Source organism: Aegilops tauschii, chromosome 2 (genome assembly GCF_002575655.3).
Source record: "Aegilops tauschii subsp. strangulata cultivar AL8/78 chromosome 2, Aet v6.0, whole genome shotgun sequence".
Lineage (NCBI taxonomy): Eukaryota > Viridiplantae > Streptophyta > Magnoliopsida > Poales > Poaceae > Aegilops > Aegilops tauschii.
This window is the reverse complement of record NC_053036.3, coordinates 220,886,604-220,897,228: the sequence shown is the minus strand read 5'-3', so window position 1 is coordinate 220,897,228 and position 10,625 is coordinate 220,886,604.

Sequence of the window (10,625 nt, the reverse complement as noted above, 5' to 3'; positions counted from 1 at the left end):
TAGCAGGCGACAAAATATGCAATATCTTTCTTCATTCCATCCCACCAAAATATCTGACGAAGGTCTTCGCACATTTTGGTACCTCCTGGATGAATTGAATACGAAGATTCGTGCGCTTCTGCCAAGATCTTCTTTCTCAGGTCTGCTTGCTCGGGTACGCAAATCCTTCCTCGAAATCTTAGCGTACCTTGCTGATCCTTAGAGAAATACTGAGTCTTTCCTTCTTGCATACGTTGGGCATGGAATTGTAGCAATACGTCATCTGCCTGGGCCCTGCGAATCTCATCCTCAAGGGTAGGAGCAACTTCCAATATATTGTGCATCAACTATCACCAAATTGAGTTGAGCGATCTCGTCTTGAAGTTCCGGAGGCAAAGAATCCATTATAACATTCAGACTGGCGGGCTTGCGGCTGAGGGCATCGGCAACCACGTTGGCTTTACCCGGATGGTAATTTATCCTGAGGTCATAATCCTTGACCAGCTCAAGCCATCTTCACTGTCGAAGGTTTAGGTCTGGTTGAGTGAATATATATTTGAGACTCTTGTGGTCGGTGAAAATTTGGCACCTTTTTCCAATGAGGTAGTGTCTCCAAATTTTCAAAGCATGCACAACAGCGGCTAACTCCAAATAATGCGTGGGATAGTTTCCTTCGTGCGGCTGTAACTGACGAGATGCGTAGGCCACAACCTTGCCATCTTTCATGAGCACACATCAAAGCTATGGTAGATGTCTGGCAGAGTCAATACTGGTGCGGTTGTCAGTCTAGTTTTTAGCTCGTTGAAGCTCCTTTTGCAATCTTAAGTCCATTCAAACTTCTTGTTTTTCTTGAGGAGCTCGATCATTGGCTTGGTAAACTTAGAGAATCCCTCGATAAAGCGGCGGTAGTATCCGGCTAATCTAAGGAAACTCCAGATTTCTGACACTATCGTGGGTGCTATCCAATCAAGCACGTCTTTCACCTTACTTAGATCCACAGCTATTCCTTCTGCTGAAAGAACATGCCCCAAAAATCCAACTTGTTTGAGCCAAAACTCACATTTGCGGAACTTCGCATATAGCTGATGGTCACGGAGCCTTTGTAAAATTGCCCTGAGGTGGGCGGTAGTATCCGGCTAATCTAAGGAAACTCCAGATTTCTGACACTATCGTGGGTGCTATCCAATCAAGCACGTCTTTCACCTTACTTAGATCCACAGCTATTCCTTCTGCTGAAAGAACATGCCCCAAAAATCCAACTTGTTTGAGCCAAAACTCACATTTGCTGAACTTCGCATATAGCTGATGGTCACGGAGCCTTTGTAAAATTGCCCTGAGGTGTTCCTTGTGTTCTTCTTCACTCTTTGAGTAAATGAGGATGTCATCGATGAAGACCACCACAAACTTATCCAAGAAATCCATAAATACCTTATTCATCATATGCATGAAAAAGGCAGGGGCATTGGTGAGACCGAAAGACATGACTGTATATTCATAAAGACCGTATCGAGTAGTGAACGCGGTCTTGGGAATATCTTCCTTCTTGATTTTCAGCCGGTGATATCCGGTCCTCAAATCGACCTTGGAGAATACTTTTTCCCCACTGAGTTGATCAAACAAATCATCAATCCTTGGCAGTGGATGTTTGTTCTTCATGGTGACCTCATTCAGCTGACGGTAATCCACACACATCTGAAGACTGCGTCCTTCTTGTCCACAAATATTGTGGGTGATCCCCATGGTGAAGAGCTCGGACGGATGTATCCCTTCTGAAGCATCTAATCAAGCTGTTTCTTTAATTCCACTAATTCTGATGAAGGCATCCGATAATACTTCTTGTATAACGGGGCGGTTCTAGGCACCAGATCAATCGCAAACTCAAGCTCCCTGTTTGGCGGCATGCCTGGTAATTCCTCAGGAAATACATCTGGAAACTCATTGACCACAGGGATTAATTCCAATTCTTCAGCCACAGTCGTGAAAACCATTTCTTTCTTGGGTATGCTCCTTCTGGCATAGTACTTTGTGGTTCGACCTTCCTGACTTGTCAAAGTGACTTCTCTGGTCGCACAGTTGATGCATACTTGATATTGGGTTAACCAATTCATTCCCAAAATAATATCCAATTTGGCAGACTCGATGACAATCAGGGATGTTGGAAAGCTGACTCCTTTGATATCAATTTCCAAATTACAGCAGACCAAATTGCTTCTGAGCAAGGATCGCAGGGATTGTACCCGCATATTCTTTGCCAAAATCGAGCAAGGAAATTTGTTTTGGGCAGCAAAACTCCGCGAAATAAAAGAGTGGGAAGCCCCAGAGTCAAATAAAATTATTGCAGGTATGTTATTAACATGAAACATACCAATGACGACTTCCGGGTCCTCTTGGGCTTCGTCGGCAGAGAGATGGCGAATTTGCCCTTGGATGGCCCTCGGGGCTGAATACAGCTCTAGATGGTTGACTTGTGGCCTGAATGGAGCGGTTGGCTTCCGCTCTGGGGGCACTGTGTGGCATAATGTCCGGTCTGTCCACAATTAAAGCAGGAATTGTTGCGCTGACATTCTTCACGCACCAGGCTGGTCACGACATTCTTGACTTGGGTAGTGGTCTTGTTAACATTCTGCTGCCAATTGGGTTTGTACTCAACCTGAGTCTGCTGCCAAGTACGAGCCTTCTACGCTGGTTGTCCATCCTTCTTGGGCTCAAATTTGCGCTTGTGATCATTATTAGCAGGCCTGTTGTCTTGCACGAGCTTGTGTTCCCTTTCTGCGATGAGGGATTTGTTGACCAGGGTTTGGAAATCTGGGAAATCAAACATACTGAGAGTGCATCTGAGGTGTTGGTTCAGTCCTCCAAGAAATCTGTCGACCTTCCTCTCTTCTATGGCCACATCATAAAGAGAATAGCGGGCCAAATGGTTGAACTTGTGTAGGTACTCACTTACTGACTGGCTTCGTTGTGTGAGGGCGAGGAATTCACGCTGCTTGACCTTCATAATCCCGCCTGGAATATGGTACTTGCGGAAATGATCCTTGAATTTAGTCCAGGTATTTTCTTCGTCCGCGGGCCACATAGCCTTAGTATTATCCCACCATATAGCGGCAACTCCTTCAAGATAATGCCTGGTGAACGGAACCTTATCAGCTTCTTCAGTGCGAGCAATCTCAAGCTTTTTCTCAATAGTCCTTAACCAATCATCGGCTTCCAAACGATCGATAACTTGACTGAAACTGGGAGGCTTGGTCCTCTGAAAATATGATAGCTTGGAGTGATGACCATTCTGATTTCCATTCTGCGCAACCATAGCTTGCACACTTTTCAACAGCTCGATCAGATTGTTGTTCCTTCTTTCTGCAAACATACACATGATTTGCTCAGTGGAGGGCGGATGTGGCAGTGGAGGCGGTGGTGGCTGATACCGCTCGGGGGAATGTCCTGCCTGCCTTGCTGAGCGACGAACAGGAACATCCTCACAAGCGTGGCTGCTGCTGCCTCCCCATGTCATCCTATTATTTGTTTTCCCAATACAAAGCAACCGAGATGAGAAATATCCAAAAATGGGAATGAAAGCCAGCGACAAACCCAGAAGAAAGCAGCCAAAAGAAATCAAGGCGAATAAATAAAAAGATTCCAACATAATTATACAAGGACTCATACATGAAAGATAATATCATGACGGGTTCGGCTACCCGCATACATGAAACTAAGCATCATGACACGTACGACTACATGCGTACATCAACCTCATGACGACCGTGATACTCTAACGATCTAGTGCTCCGCTGGCGCTGTGGTGGGCTCCTCTCCTGAGCCGGACTCAGATCCTGAGCTGATAGTGCATACCTCCGGGTTAAAACTGACACGGCGGCGCTGCCTCGAGGACTCTTCCTTGGGGCAGGTGCAGAACGAGATCTAAGCATAGGGGCTGAAGGAGTAGTGACAAGGGAAGCCCACGCAGTAGGGGCACTGCGAGGGGTCACTGCCAAAGGGTTTGTGGTACCCTGAATGGTCACTAGAGTAACAGAGGCTGGAGGAACAAACAGAGTGAAACCGACAGTAGGTGGAGGGTTCCTATTACGAGCAGCGACAAGAGCGATCCGGGCTCGGGTCAGCTCTCGGGCTAACTCATAGATCAAAAGATAACTGGCAGTGATATAGTGAGAAAGGTGGCTAGCAGGACGATCGCACGCCGGATCAATAAAAGGGAAGCGGATATGCCCGTTCTCGTGTAGAGACGGGTAGAAAAAGAAACCTGGGTGCGTCTACATGCGAACCTTGTTGTAGCGCAAGTCTACAAGAGCCTCGAGTGCAGCAAACTGGATAGCCTGAGACGGCGTGGAAGCGAAACTACCCTTAGAAGAACGGGTGTAAGCGTCGGAAGGGGAACTGTGGTGTAGAGTGACCTCCGCGTAGTACTCGTACAACGATTCAACCAGATGCTCCCTATACACCTGATACACTGGATCAGCGCCCTCTGGGTAGAGTCATCGCCACACGTTCTGAAGAAGGTGCGGCGATGTGTACGGGGCTGGCTCAGACTCGTACATGATCGGAACTGGAGCCATCTACACTCACAATCATCAAGCGGTTAGTAATTACAACAAGTAAAATGCATGCAATGCAACAATCAATTTCTACTGCTACCGGCACTCAGACTAAGCTAACTACCATTTATCTAGCGCATCATCGGTCTAGCGTGTCCTACAGTCAGCGCAGCTCAGATACCAAGCGTTGTGGCACCCCGGCTCGGAGAAAATGGTTTACCTTGCGTTGCCAGCCCAGCGATCAAGTCTTCTGGCAACACACAACAACTTTGTACAGGAAACAACCGCTTTATTGATGCTAGCGGAAACATTCTGATATTACATCAAGTAGTGAGGCCAAGCAGCACACACAGTGCGGCTGAATAGTATGTACATTATTTAATGACATGAAGGGGCCACGATCACGATAACTATGCGGCAGCAGAACGACGACGAAGTGGAACTCCATAGCACAGGGACACCGATGTGGACACGATCTAGACGCGGGAAGCTCTCCGATCCGATATGACTTGCCTGAAATATGGCATGACATGCCAGATCAGTACATTGAATGTACTTGCAAGCTCACAACAAACATAAGCATAATGGCAAACAATATCATGACAATTAATCAGCTTAAAACAATGCAACATGATACCACTAATGCGGTGAAATCAACTTGTGCACGGAGTCACTCGGACTCTCTTACCAGGCGGGTTACCTCGTAACTGAGCGATGATCATACCTGGATCACAAACGAAACCAACACTTTGGTTCCCACCACGATCATATTCATGATCCCACAGATCATCACATAACCAGTGCCAACCATAAACTTTTAGTGTGCAAGATTATTTATTAATGTTCATCCATGGTGTGACTTACTCATGAGCTATGTCTGTAACCAAGGACGCGACTATCGATAGATTGAATACACTCTGCAGAGGTAGCGCACTTTACCCACACCACAGAATCCATGACCTCGTCATCCCATTCGGGTGGACCAACGGCATTCCGACGAAACCCTCCCATTGCCATGGCACTCTCCCGGCCACTCTGACCAACTCCCCACTGGGCTAAGTGATGACCCACAAGTATAGGGGATCTATCGTAGTCCTTTCGATAAGTAAGAGTGTCGAACCCAACGAGGAGCAGAAGGAAATGTTAAGCGGTTTTCAGCAAGGTATTCTCCCCAAGCATTGAGTTATAGATAACAGATAGTTTTGTGATAAGGTAATTTGTAACGAGCAACAAGTAACAAAAGTAAATAAAGTGCAGCAAGGTGGCCCAATCATTTTGTTAGCAAAGGACAAGCCTGGACAAACTCTTATATAGAGAAAAGCGCTCCCGAGGACACATGGGAATTATCGTCAAGCTAGTTTTCATCACGTTCATATGATTCGCGTTCGGTACCTTGATAATTTGATATGTGGGTGGACCGGTGCTTGGGTGTTGTCCTTACTTGGACAAGCATCCCACTTATGATTAACTCCTATTGCAAGCATCTGCAACTACAAAAGAAGTATTAAGGTAAACCTAACCATAGCATGAAACATATGGATCCAAATCAGCCCCTTACGAAGCAACGCATAAACTAGGGTTTAAGATTCTGTCACTCTAGCAACCCATCATCTACTTATTACTTCCCAATGCCTTCCTCTAGGCCCAAATAATGGTGAAGTGTCATGTAGTCGACGTTCACATAACACCACTGGAGGAGAGACAACATACATCTCATCAAGATATCGAACGAATACCAAATTCACATGACTACTAATAGCAAGACTTCTCCCATGTCCTCAGGAACAAACGTAACTACTCGCAAAGCATATTCATGTTCATAATCAGAGGAGTATTAATATGCATATAGGATCTGAACATATGATCTTCCACCAAATAAACCAACTAGCATCAACTACTGTCACATCCCTAGTTCTGGTATGACCTAGACTAGCTAGTCATGTGTGCATCATGTTTAAATTCCATTTAAATTTAAAGTGGGGATTTGTGAAACCCTCAGAATCATTTCTGGAAATGACCCAGATAAAAATTGCTCCAAAAGGGTCCAAGAAAATGTTCATGTTGCTCTCTGAAAATATTGGACAGAGATAAAAATCAAACCAATATTTTTAGGAGCTCATAAATATTTATTTTGGGCATTTGGAATTAATGCTGTAATTATTTGCTTTGGATATATATTGTTATATATATAAAGTATTGTCCAAAATTATGCCATTTGTTGAGGAGCTCTGGAATAATACCACTAGCCCCTACAAAAATTGGCATAAGAAAATAAAATGGTTTATCATTTTTATTAAACCAAACAAATGTCAGAAAAATAGAAAAGAAACAGAAATGGAAAAACCTACCTGTGCTTACCTGCGGCCTAGCTGGACCAGCCCGCCAGCGCCGTCGTCCTCCTCGTGCCAGTCGGCCAGGCGTGTGGTCGGCGCGCGCGCACGGCCGTGCCGCCACGCCACCTGCCTGCCTGTCCTCCCCCTCGTCGCCTAGATGCCCCGCGCGATGCCACGCGCCGCCCCGCACCTCTCTCGTTCTCCCCCGTGCCCATTCCCCCTCCCCTGGTCTCTCTCCCGCGCACGGCCGAACGCTGCCGTCGCTGCCACTCGCCATTACCGTAGCCACCGCCTCCCCCTCGCCTCTCCGATACGCTCAGGAGCTCCGCCTCCTTGCTCTGAAGCTCTCCGCCGAGCCACGCAAGCCGGAGCGCCCCGTGGAGCCGTCGCCGTCGCCATCTTCGCCTCCGGCCGCCGTGGATCCCCATCCCCGCCCCGCCGACTCCAGCCCTTCCCCGAGCTCTCCAACGACGCCCGCCGATCCGCGGTGAGCCCCCGCGTCGGTTTCCCCTCCTCTCCTACCTCCCCGTGCTCTGTAGCCCCCTCGCAGCCGCTCGAGCCCGAGCTCCGGCCGCCGCCGCGAGCTCCGCTCTGGCGAGCTTCGGCCACCCCTCCTCCTCCTTCCTGCCCCACCAGATGCGCGAGAGCCCGGGCTACGCCCCGGTGCCCTTAGCCGCCGCCCCCGTGGCCTGTAACGCGGACGCCGCCGCGTCCTGAGGTCGCCGACGACGACCTCGCCGGTCTGACAGTGGGCCCCGTCGGCCAGGTGATTAGCTTAATGCTAATCACCGCCTATCTAGCCCCTGACACTGACATGTGGGCCCATGCGCCCTAATCCTTTAATTAGATTAGTAAAAACCCCCTTGTTTAACACTGTGTCACTGACGTGTGGACCCCACACGTCAGGTTTGACCCAGTCAGCGCTGTTGACTTGCTGACGCAAGCATGACGCAATGCTGATGCAGTTATTTATTTTCTGGATTTAAATTAAATCAAGAAATTCCAGAAAATGATATAAACTTTAAAAATTCATAGAAATTCAACCGTAGCTCAGATTTAAATAATTTATGTATGAAAAATGATCAGAAAAATTCAATCTATCCATGTGTGCCGTTTTCATGCATGACAAACCAACCTATACATGCTGTATATATGAAAACACACTTATGGCATTTAAAGGGACTTATATTAGAGTTGCATTTGAACCTTTGGTTCAAATGGATCTCTTCCAAGTTGAATGCTAAATGCATTGGCTCAAAACACATCACATATTCATGCCATATTCATGCATCATATTGTTGCATATGATTGTGTTTTGATTGTCGACACCGTTCCTTCTCGATAGGTCCTGCTCCGGAGAGTGTTCCAGAGTACCTGCCTGTGGAGCAGTGCCACCCTGTTGATCTACCAGGCAAGCAAACCCCCTTTGTTCATTCCGATAGAATCCTACACTCTCGCTCCTGCTCTCTTTTATTGCATTAGGACAACAACGATTCAACTGCTACTTTATGCCGCGGTAGTTGAACCCATTCCTCTGCATGACCTGTCATTGCCACAGTAAATAGTTGAAACCCATTAGCATGTGTAGGAGTTGATTGAGCCATGTTGTGTTCCTACCATGCCATGCCTGCCATTGCTTAGAGTTGTGTCAGGTCTGATTCATTGGGAATGAATTGGAGTGTTACGATATGTTCTGGTGCTGAGAGTTAAGCGTGTGAACACGATTTGGTAAAGGTAGCGGTGAGAGGCCATGTAGGAGTACATGGTGGGTTGTCTCATTGGGACCGTCCTTAAGAACCGAGTTCTGTGTAAGTTGTCCAATGACTAGCTACTACCACACATTGGGCTCCGGGCGCTCCAAGCTCTCTCGACTTATTAACCGCCTTGATCTCTGTCCAGGAGTTGCAATTAGTTTCTGGTGTTTGTAGGTAGTGTTAGTAGTCTACCAAGTGGCACCCGGCCAGGTGGGCTTGGGACAGACTAGGCACAAGTGGCACGGTGTACCAAGCGTAGATCCATCCGGCGAGGTGGGCTTGGGAACCCTGCGCACATCGTTTGGGGCCGTGAGCGACACCCCGGCCGGATCTCCTTGCGGATGGAACCCGAATAGGCGATAAACCTGGACTAGAGTCTTGTGAGGTTAGTCAAGTCGTGGCCGACACCCTCGCCAGGCTTCCGCTTGAAGGTTGCCGAGGTACCTGACGTGTACATGGCGGTAAGTGGCGAGAGCGTGTGTGAAGCAGTACACCCCTGCAGGGTTATCATGATCTATTCGAATAGCCGTGTCCTCGGTTATGGACTTCTTGGATGCTTACGTGGTACATAGACAACTTGAAGTGGATACTCTAAAATGCTCAAGATAAGTGTGAGTGCTATGGATGGCTTCTCGTAGTGAGACGGGAATGAATCCATAGTGGTGTATTGAGGTGGTAATTAGTGGACTCGTGGCGCCTTCTTACCTCAAAGAAGTTTCTCGTAGTCGTAGAACAGGATAGCCACTGAGTCAAAGCTGGCTTGCTGCAACTAAACCCCACACTACCTTCTTGATACAAATGCATGTAGGATCTGATGTAAGTCTTGCTGAGTACCTTTGTACTCATCTTTGCTTTATTTATGTTTTTGCAGTGGAGACTTCAGTCTTACTAGTAGTTCCGCTTGGACTTCGACGAGTAGCTTGTACCAGAGCTACGATCTTGTACCCTTGGGAGGGGCTTGTAGATAGTCAGGCTTCTCGCCCTTTTCTTTTGTAGTTGTCTGTACTCAGACATGTAATGCTTCCGTTGCTTGTATGCTTTGAATGATGGGTCATGTGACCCCTGTTGGTACTTAATGCTATGTGGCTCTTCTGGGCCTTTTATCTATATGAGTTTGCGTTATGTTGTGATGCCATGTTGTACAGCACATACTTGCATGTTATGCGTACGTGTAACGTGTATTGCTATGTGTGGGATCCGACAACCTAGTTGTCTATCCTTGGTAGCCTCTCTTATGGGGAAATGTAGTCTAGTGCTTCCACCGAGCCATGGTAGTCCGCTACAGCCCGGTTTACCGGAGTCCTGCTAGCCCAGCACTACTGCTCCGGAACACTTAGACTGGCCGGCATGTGATTCTCTTCGTTCCTGTGTCTGTCCCTTCGGGGAAATGTCACGCGGTGACATCCGGAGTCCTGCCTAGCCTGCTACAGCCCGGGTTCCCGGAGTCCTGTTAGCCCAGTTGCTACAGCCCGGATTCACACGCTACTGACCGACATGCTCGATGTTGTTTCATGTATGCCTGTCCCCGTAAGTTAGTGCCACTTTGGGTTCACGACTAGTCATGTCGGCTCGGGTTCTTTGTCATATGGATGCTAGCGACACTATCATATACGTGAGCCAAAAGGCGCAAATGGTCCCGGCCAGGTAAGGCGACACCCGTGGGAATACCGTGCGTGAGGCCGCAAAGTGATATGAGGTGTTACATGCTAGATCGGTGTGACTTAGAATCGGGGTCCCGACAACTACAAGGAGTAATCAACACTACTAGCAACCTACAAGTACCAATCTCAGACTTACAGAAAAGAATTGGATACAAGAGATGAAATAGGGTTTGAGAGGAGATGGTGCTGGTGAAGATGTTGATGGAGATTGGCCCCCTCCCAATGAGAGTAGCGTTGGTGATGACGATGGTGATGATTTCCCCCTCCCGGAGGGAAGTGTCCCCGGCAGAATAGCTCTGCCGGAGCCCTAGATTGGTTCCGCCTAGTGGCGGCGGAGTCTCGTCCCGAAAG